Source organism: Camellia sinensis, unplaced genomic scaffold, assembly GCF_055761805.1.
Source record: "Camellia sinensis isolate YWXY unplaced genomic scaffold, ASM5576180v1 Unanchor4, whole genome shotgun sequence".
Lineage (NCBI taxonomy): Eukaryota > Viridiplantae > Streptophyta > Magnoliopsida > Ericales > Theaceae > Camellia > Camellia sinensis.
In genome coordinates this window covers 18,265,268-18,275,000 of record NW_028129277.1, presented here as the reverse complement: position 1 = coordinate 18,275,000, position 9,733 = coordinate 18,265,268, and positions in this window count along the sequence as shown.

Below are 9,733 nucleotides of genomic sequence, written 5' to 3'. Positions count from 1 at the left end.
GCATAGGCAACTCGTTCGAACGTCAAAGCCAACAAAATGGCAATTACCCGAGGGACACGCTTTTCGCAAGGCACCTTCCACTAGGGAAGCGCAAGCAACCCGAAGGCGAGTCGAAGACAACCCGAGGGACATGGAGGAATGCACCAGTGGAGTTCGCTGCACAGGCAGGGATCCGTCCAACTCGCACAAACCGAACACAACTCACGCGCCACGACGTACACTGTGCACCAGCCCCCCAAAACGAATCACCCCCCGAAGGACCAAGAAGCCCGACGAACGCGCGAAAACATTTAGAGAGGCCGAGCAAGCACCGGTTAGCGCGAATGCAAATAACAAACGCAACAGGCAACTTTCAAGGGACATACTTCTCGCAACAAGCTTCCACAAGGAAAGCACAGGCAACTCGTTCGCACGCCAAAGCCAACCAAATGGCAATTTAACCGAGGGACATGCATTTCGCAAGGCAACTTGTACAATTACCCGAGGGACATGGCATGCTTGCCAAGGCCGTGGCTTGGCATGCTTGCCAAGGCCGTGGCATGACATGCTGCTGGCCAAGGCCGGGCATGCCATGCTGCTGGACAAGGCCGTGGCAAGGCATGCTGATGGCCGAGGCCGTGGCAAGGCATGCTGATGGCCGAGGCCGTGGCAAGGCATGCTGATGGCCGAGGCCGTGGCAAGGCATGCTGCTGGCCAAGGCGTTGGCATGGCATGCTGCTGCTGACCAAGGCTTGGGCTTGCCATGCTGCCGGCCAAGGCCGCGGCATGGCATGCTGCCGGCCAAGGCCGCGGCATGCCATGTTGCCGGCCAAGGCCGTGGCATGGCATGCTGCTGGCCAAGGCCGTGGCATGACATGCTGGCCAAGGCCGGGGCATGGCAAGCTGCTGGCCAAGGTCGTGGCATGGCACGCTGCTGGCCAAGGCCGGGGCATAGCACGCTGCTGGCCATGGCCGTGGCTTGGCAAGGTTGCCAAGGCCGGGGCATGGCGTGCTGCTGGCCAAGGCTTTGGCATGCCATGTTGCTGGCCAAGGCTGTGGCATGGCATGCTGCTGGCCAAGGCTGTGGCATGGCATGCTGCTGGCCAAGGCCGTGGCATGACATGCTGGCCAAGGCCGGGGCATGGCATGCTGCTGGCCAAGGTCGTGGCATGGCATGCTGCTGGCCAAGGCCGTGGCATGACATGCTTGCCAAGGCCAGGGCATGGCATGCTGCTGGCCAAGGCTTTGGCATGCCATGTTGCTGGCCAAGGCTGTGGCATGGCATGCTGCCCTAGGCCAACGTGCCACCGCCACCGCCGCGGGCCGCCACTCGACGCATCCCGTGCTTGGCTATGTAGTTTCGATGCCACAAGCCAATGCCACAAGCCAAGCGATGGCATGTGCCAAGCGCCCGCCTAGGCATAGGCGTGGCCTGTGGCCTGGCCATGCTGGCCAGCCTTAAGGGAGGTGCCCCCCCCTTATAATAGCCTGTTAAGCCCTTTTCAATCTGGCAGGAGGAAACATCAAGCATGTTCGAGGAGTCATAATGGGGTTTTTTTAAAAAGTAATGGTTTTTTGCCAAAACTTTCAACATGAAAGTTGTATGAAATAATTTAATACACCATAAAAAAAATTATAAAAAAATATTTGGCCACCGGAATATTTTATTTTAATTTATTTCAATTTTAATACTTAAACAATAATAAAAATTACTAAAAATACTCAAAAAATTCTAGAAAAATTCCAACAATTATAAGATGAGGCACTAGTAATTATAGTAATTTTTTTAATTATTTTTTTATTTTTAATTTATTTTATTATAATTTTTATGAGTAAATAAATAATTAAAAAGCCCGACGAACGTGCAAAAACTCTTAGAGAAACCCAGCAAGCATCGGATAGCTCGAATGCAAATAACAAACGCAACAGGCAACTTCCGAGGGACATACTTTTCCCAACAAGCTTCCACTGGGGAAAGCACTAGCAACGTGTTCGCAAGTCAAAGGCAACCAAACCGGCTATTACCCGAGGGACAAGCATTTCGCAGGGCAACATATACGTAAGTCAAAGCCAAACCAAATGGCAATTACACGAGGGACAGGATTGCTTGCCAAGGGCGTGGCATGCGATGTTCTAGCCCAAGGCCAAGGCACGCCACGCTGCGGGACAAGGCCGTGGCAAGACATGCGGCTGGCCTTGGCCTTGGCATGGCATGCCGCCGGCTTTGGCTGGGCTGCGTTGGCCTTGCCATGGAATGTTGCTGGCTTCGGATGGGCTGCCTCGGCCTTGGCCTTGGCCGTGGCATGGCATGGCATGCTGCTGGCCTTGGCCTTGGCCTTGGCATGGCATGCTGCTGGCTTTGGCTGGGCTGCCTTGGCCGTGGCATGGCATGCTGCTGGCTTTGGCTGGGCTGCCTTGGCCGTGGCATGGCATGCTGCTGGCCTAGGCCTTGGCATGGCATGCTGCTGGCTTTGGCTGGGCTGCCTTGGCCGTGGCATGGCATGCTGCTGGCCTAGGCCTTGGCATGGCATGCTGCTGGCTTTGGCTGGCAGCCTTGGCCGTGGCATGGCATGCTGCTGGCCTTGGCCTTGGCATGGCATGCTGCTGGCTTTGGCTGGCCTGCCTTGGCCGTGGCATGGCATGCTGCTGGCCTTGGCCTTGGCATGGCATGCTGCTGGCTTTGGCTGGCCTGCCTTGGCCGTGGCATGGCATGCTGCTGGCCTAGGCCTTGGCATGGCATGCTGCTGGCTTTGGCTGGCCTGCCTTGGCCGTGGCATGGCATGCTGCTGGCCTAGGCATGGCATGGCATGCTGCTGGCTTTGGCTGGGCTGCCTTGGCCGTGGCATGGCATGCTGCTGGCCTTGGCCTTGATATGGCATGCTGCTGGCTTTGGCTGGGCTGCCTTGGCCGTGGCATGGCATGCTGCTGGCCTAGGCCTTGGCATGGCATGCTGCTGGCTTTGGCTGGGCTGCCTTGGCCTTGGCATGGCATGCTGCTGGCTTTGGCTGGCCTGCCTTGGCCGTGGCATGGCATGCTGCTGGCCTAGGCCATGGCATGGCATGCTGCTGGCTTTGGCTGGGCTGCCTTGGCCGTGGCATGGCATGCTGCTGCCCTTGGCCTTGATATGGCATGCTGCTGGCTTTGGCTGGGCTGCCTTGGCCGTGGCATGGCATGCTGCTGGCCTAGGCCTTGGCATGGCATGCTGCTGGCTTTGGCTGGCCTGCGTTGGCCGTGGCATGGCATGCTGCTGGCCTAGGCCTTCGCATGGCATGCTGCTGGCCTAGGCCTTCGCATGGCATGCTGCTGGCTTTGGCTGGGCTGCCTTGGCCGTGGCATGGCATGCTGCTGGCCTTGGCCTTGGCATGGCATGCTGCTGGCTTTGGCTGGGCTGCCTTGGCCGTGGCATGGCATGCTGGTGGCCTAGGCCTTGGCATGGCATGCTGCTGGCTTTGGCTGGCCTGCCTTGGCCGTGGCATGGCATGCTGCTGGCCTAAGCCTTGGCATGGCATGCTGCTGGCTTTGGTTGGGCTGCCTTGGCCGTGGCATGGCATGCTGCTGGCCTTGGCCTTGGCATGGCATGCTGCTCGCTTTGGCTGGCCTGCCTTGGCCGTGGCATGGCATGCTGCTGGCCTAGGCCTTGGCATGGCATGCTGCTGGCTTTGGCTGGGCTGCCTTGGCCGTGGCATGGCATGCTGCTGGCCTTGGCCTTGGCATGCCATGCTGTTGGCTTTGGCTGGCCTGCCTTGGCCGTGGCATGGCATGCTGCTGGCCTAGGCCTTGGCATGGCATGCTGCTGGCTTTGGCTGGGCTGCCTTGGCCGTGGCATGGCATGCTGCTGGCCTTGGCCTTGGCATGGCATGCTGCTGGCTTTGGCTGGGCTGCCTTGGCCGTGGCATGGCATGCTGCTGGCCTTGGCCTTGGCATGGCATGCTGCTGGCTTTGGCTGGGCTGCCTTGGCCGTGGCATGGCATGCTGCTGGCCTAGGCCTTGGCATGGCATGCTGCTGGCTTTGGCTGGGCTGCCTTGGCCGTGGCATGGCATGCTGCTGGCCTAGGCCTTGGCATGGTATGCTGCTGGCCTAGGCCTTGGCATGGCATGCTGCTGGCTTTGGCTGGCAGCCTTGGCCGTGGCATGGCATGCTGCTGGCCTTGGCCTTGGCATGGCATGCTGCTGGCCTTGGCCATGGCATGGCATGCTGCTGGCTTTGGCAGGCCTGCCTTGGCCGTGGCATGGCATGCTGCTGGCCTTGGCCTTGGCATGGCATGCTGCTGGCTTTGGCTGGCCTGCCTTGGCCGTGGCATGGCATGCTGCTGGCCTAGGCCTTGGCATGGCATGCTGCTGGCTTTGGCTGGCCTGCCTTGGCCGTGGCATGGCATGCTGCTGGCCTAGGCATGGCATGGCATGCTGCTGGCTTTGGCTGGGCTGCCTTGGCCGTGGCATGGCATGCTGCTGGCCTTGGCCTTGATATGGCATGCTGCTGGCTTTGGCTGGGCTGCCTTGGCCGTGGCATGGCATGCTGCTGGCCTAGGCCTTGGCATGGCATGCTGCTGGCTTTGGCTGGGCTGCCTTGGCCGTGGCATGGCATGCTGCTGGCCTTGGCCTTGGCATGGCATGCTGCTGGCTTTGGCTGGCCTGCCTTGGCCGTGGCATGGCATGCTGCTGGCCTAGGCCATGGCATGGCATGCTGCTGGCTTTGGCTGGGCTGCCTTGGCCGTGGCATGGCATGCTGCTGCCCTTGGCCTTGATATGGCATGCTGCTGGCTTTGGCTGGGCTGCCATGGCCGTGGCATGGCATGCTGCTGGCCTAGGCCTTGGCATGGCATGCTGCTGGCTTTGGCTGGCCTGCGTTGGCCGTGGCATGGCATGCTGCTGGCCTAGGCCTTGGCATGGCATGCTGCTGGCTTTGGCTGGGCTGCCTTGGCCGTGGCATGGCATGCTGCTGGCCTTGGCCTTGGCATGGCATGCTGCTGGCTTTGGCTGGGCTGCCTTGGCCGTGGCATGGCATGCTGGTGGCCTAGGCCTTGGCATGGCATGCTGCTGGCTTTGGCTGGCCTGCCTTGGCCGTGGCATGGCATGCTGCTGGCCTAAGCCTTGGCATGGCATGCTGCTGGCTTTGGTTGGGCTGCCTTGGCCGTGGCATGGCATGCTGCTGGCCTAGGCCTTGGCATGGCATGCTGCTCGCTTTGGCTGGCCTGCCTTGGCCGTGGCATGGCATGCTGCTGGCCTAGGCCTTGGCATGGCATGCTGCTGGCTTTGGCTGGGCTGCCTTGGCCGTGGCATGGCATGCTGCTGGCCTTGGCCTTGGCATGCCATGCTGTTGGCTTTGGCTGGCCTGCCTTGGCCGTGGCATGGCATGCTGCTGGCCTAGGCCTTGGCATGGCATGCTGCTGGCTTTGGCTGGGCTGCCTTGGCCGTGGCATGGCATGCTGCTGGCCTTGGCCTTGGCATGGCATGCTGCTGGCTTTGGCTGGGCTGCCTTGGCCGTGGCATGGCATGCTGCTGGCCTTGGCCTTGGCATGGCATGCTGCTGGCTTTGGCTGGGCTGCCTTGGCCGTGGCATGGCATGCTGCTGGCCTAGGCCTTGGCATGGCATGCTGCTGGCTTTGGCTGGGCTGCCTTGGCCGTGGCATGGCATGCTGCTGGCCTAGGCCGTGGCATGGCATGCTGCTGGCCTTGGCCTTGGCATGGCATGCTGCTGGCTTTGGCTGGCCTGCCTTGGCCGTGGCATGGCATGCTGCTGGCCTAGGCCTTGGCATGGCATGCTGCTGGCTTTGGCTGGCCTGCCTTGGCCGTGGCATGGCATGCTGCTGGCTTTGGCTGGCCTGCCTTGGCCGTGGCATGGCATGCTGCTGGCCTAGGCATGGCATGGCATGCTGCTGGCTTTGGCTGGGCTGCCTTGGCCGTGGCATGGCATGCTGCTGGCCTTGGCCTTGATATGGCATGCTGCTGGCTTTGGCTGGGCTGCCTTGGCCGTGGCATGGCATGCTGCTGGCCTAGGCCTTGGCATGGCATGCTGCTGGCTTTGGCTGGGCTGCCTTGGCCGTGGCATGGCATGCTGCTGGCCTTGGCCTTGGCATGGCATGCTGCTGGCTTTGGCTGGCCTGCCTTGGCCGTGGCATGGCATGCTGCTGGCCTAGGCCATGGCATGGCATGCTGCTGGCTTTGGCTGGGCTGCCTTGGCCGTGGCATGGCATGCTGCTGCCCTTGGCCTTGATATGGCATGCTGCTGGCTTTGGCTGGGCTGCCATGGCCGTGGCATGGCATGCTGCTGGCCTAGGCCTTGGCATGGCATGCTGCTGGCTTTGGCTGGCCTGCCTTGGCCGTGGCATGGCATGCTGCTGGCCTAGGCCTTGGCATGGCATGCTGCTGGCTTTGGCTGGGCTGCCTTGGCCGTGGCATGGCATGCTGCTGGCCTTGGCCTTGGCATGGCATGCTGCTGGCTTTGGCTGGGCTGCCTTGGCCGTGGCATGGCATGCTGGTGGCCTAGGCCTTGGCATGGCATGCTGCTGGCTTTGGCTGGCCTGCCTTGGCCGTGGCATGGCATGCTGCTGGCCTAAGCCTTGGCATGGCATGCTGCTGGCTTTGGTTGGGCTGCCTTGGCCGTGGCATGGCATGCTGCTGGCCTAGGCCTTGGCATGGCATGCTGCTCGCTTTGGCTGGCCTGCCTTGGCCGTGGCATGGCATGCTGCTGGCCTAGGCCTTGGCATGGCATGCTGCTGGCTTTGGCTGGGCTGCCTTGGCCGTGGCATGGCATGCTGCTGGCCTTGGCCTTGGCATGCCATGCGGTTGGCTTTGGCTGGCCTGCCTTGGCCGTGGCATGGCATGCTGCTGGCCTAGGCCTTGGCATGGCATGCTGCTGGCTTTGGCTGGGCTGCCTTGGCCGTGGCATGGCATGCTGCTGGCCTTGGCCTTGGCATGGCATGCTGCTGGCTTTGGCTGGGCTGCCTTGGCCGTGGCATGGCATGCTGCTGGCCTTGGCCTTGGCATGGCATGCTGCTGGCTTTGGCTGGGCTGCCTTGGCCGTGGCATGGCATGCTGCTGGCCTAGGCCTTGGCATGGCATGCTGCTGGCTTTGGCTGGGCTGCCTTGGCCGTGGCATGGCATGCTGCTGGCCTAGGCCGTGGCATGGCATGCTGCTGGCCTTGGCCTTGGCATGGCATGCTGCTGGCTTTGGCTGGCCTGCCTTGGCCGTGGCATGGCATGCTGCTGGCCTAGGCCTTGGCATGGCATGCTGCTGGCTTTGGCTGGCCTGTTTTGGCCGTGGCATGGCATGCTGCTGGCCTAGGCCTTGGCATGGCATGCTGCTGGCTTTGGCTGGCCTGCCTTGGCCGTGGCATGGCATGCTGCTGGCCTAGGCCATGGCATGGCATGCTGCTGGCTTTGGCTGGGCTGCCTTGGCCGTGGCATGGCATGCTGCTGGCCTTGGCCTTGATATGGCATGCTGCTGGCTTTGGCTGGGCTGCCTTGGCCGTGCCATGGCATGCTGCTGGCCTAGGCCTTGGCATGGCATGCTGCTGGCTTTGGCTGGCCTGCCTTGGCCGTGGCATGGCATGCTGCTGGCCTTGGCCTTGGCATGGCATGCTGCTGGCTTTGGCTGGCCTGCCTTGGCCGTGGCATGGCATGCTGCTGGCCTAGGCCATGGCATGGCATGCTGCTGGCTTTGGCTGGGCTGCCTTGGCCGTGGCATGGCATGCTGCTGCCCTTGGCCGTGATATGGCATGCTGCTGGCTTTGGCTGGGCTGCCTTGGCCGTGGCATGGCATGCTGCTGGCCTAGGCCTTGGCATGGCATGTTGCTGGCTTTGGCTGGCCTGCCTTGGCCGTGGCATGGCATGCTGCTGGCCTAGGCCTTGGCATGGCATGCTGCTGGCTTTGGCTGGGCTGCCTTGGCCGTGGCATGGCATGCTGCTGGCCTTGGCCTTGGCATGGCATGCTGCTGGCTTTGGCGGGGCTGCCTTGGCCGTGGCATGGCATGCTGGTGGCCTAGGCCTTGGCATGGCATGCTGCTGGCTTTGGCTGGCCTGCCTTGGCCGTGGCATGGCATGCTGCTGGCCTAGGCCTTGGCATGGCATGCTGCTGGCTTTGGTTGGGCTGCCTTGGCCGTGGCATGGCATGCTGCTGGCCTTGGCCTTGGCATGGCATGCTGCTGGCTTTGGCTGGCCTGCCTTGGCCGTGGCATGGCATGCTGCTGGCCTTGGCCTTGGCATGGCATGCTGCTGGCTTTGGCTGGGCTGCCTTGGCCGTGGCATGGCATGCTGCTGGCCTAGGCCTTGGCATGGCATGCTGCTGGCTTTGGCTGGGCTGCCTTGGCCGTGGCATGGCATGCTGCTGGCCTAGGCCGTGGCATGGCATGCTGCTGGCCTTGGCCTTGGCATGGCATGCTGCTGGCTTTGGCTGGCCTGCCTTGGCCGTGGCATGGCATGCTGCTGGCCTAGGCCTTGGCATGGCATGCTGCTGGCTTTGGGTGGGCTGCCTTGGCCGTGGCATGGCATGCTGCTGGCCTTGGCCTTGGCATGGCATGCTGCTGGCTTTGGCTGGCCTGCCTTGGCCGTGGCATGGCATGCTGCTGGCCTAGGCCTTGGCATGGCATGCTGCTGGCTTTGGCTGGGCTGCCTTGGCCGTGGCATGGCATGCTGCTGGCCTTGGCCTTGGCATGGCATGCTGCTGGCTTTGGCTGGGCTGCCTTGGCCGTGGCATGGCATGCTGCTGGCTTTGGCTTGCCTGCCTTGGCCGTGGCATGGCATGCTGCTGGCCTAGGCCTTGGCATGGCATGCTGCTGGCTTTGGCTGGGCTGCCTTGGCCGTGGCATGGCATGCTGCTGGCCTTGGCCTTGGCATGGCATGCTGCTGGCTTTGGCTGGGCTGCCTTGGCCGTGGCATGGCATGCTGGTGGCCTAGGCCTTGGCATGGCATGCTGCTGGCTTTGGCTGGCCTGCCTTGGCCGTGGCATGGCATGCTGCTGGCCTAGGCCTTGGCATGGCATGCTGCTGGCTTTGGGTGGGCTGCCTTGGCCGTAGCATGGCATGCTGCTGGCCTTGGCCTTGGCATGGCATGCTGCTGGCTTTGGCTGGCCTGCCTTGGCCGTGGCATGGCATGCTGCTGGCCTAGGCCTTGGCATGGCATGCTGCTGGCTTTGGCTGGGCTGCCTTGGCCGTGGCATGGCATGCTGCTGGCCTTGGCCTTGGCATGGCATGCTGCTGGCTTTGGCTGGGCTGCCTTGGCCGTGGCATGGCATGCTGCTGGCCATGGCCTTGGCATGGCATGCTGCTGGCTTTGGCTTGCCTGCCTTGGCCGTGGCATGGCATGCTGCTGGCCTAGGCCTTGGCATGGCATGCTGCTGGCTTTGGCTGGGCTGCCTTGGCCGTGGCATGGCATGCTGCTGGCCTTGGCCTTGGCATGGCATGCTGCTGGCTTTGGCTGGCCTGCCTTGGCCGTGGCATGGCATGCTGCTGGCCTAGGCCTTGGCATGGCATGCTGCTTGCTTTGGCTGGGCTGCCTTGGCCGTGGCATGGCATGCTGCTGGCCTTGGCCTTGGCATGGCATGCTGCTGGCTTTGGCTGGGCTGCCTTGGCCGTGGCATGGCATGCTGCTGGCCATGGCCTTGGCATGGCATGCTGCTGGCTTTGGCTTGCCTGCCTTGGCCGTGGCATGGCATGCTGCTGGCCTAGGCCTTGGCATGGCATGCTGCTGGCTTTGGCTGGGCTGCCTTGGCCGTGGCATGGCATGCTGCTGGCCTTGGCCTTGGCATGGCATGCTG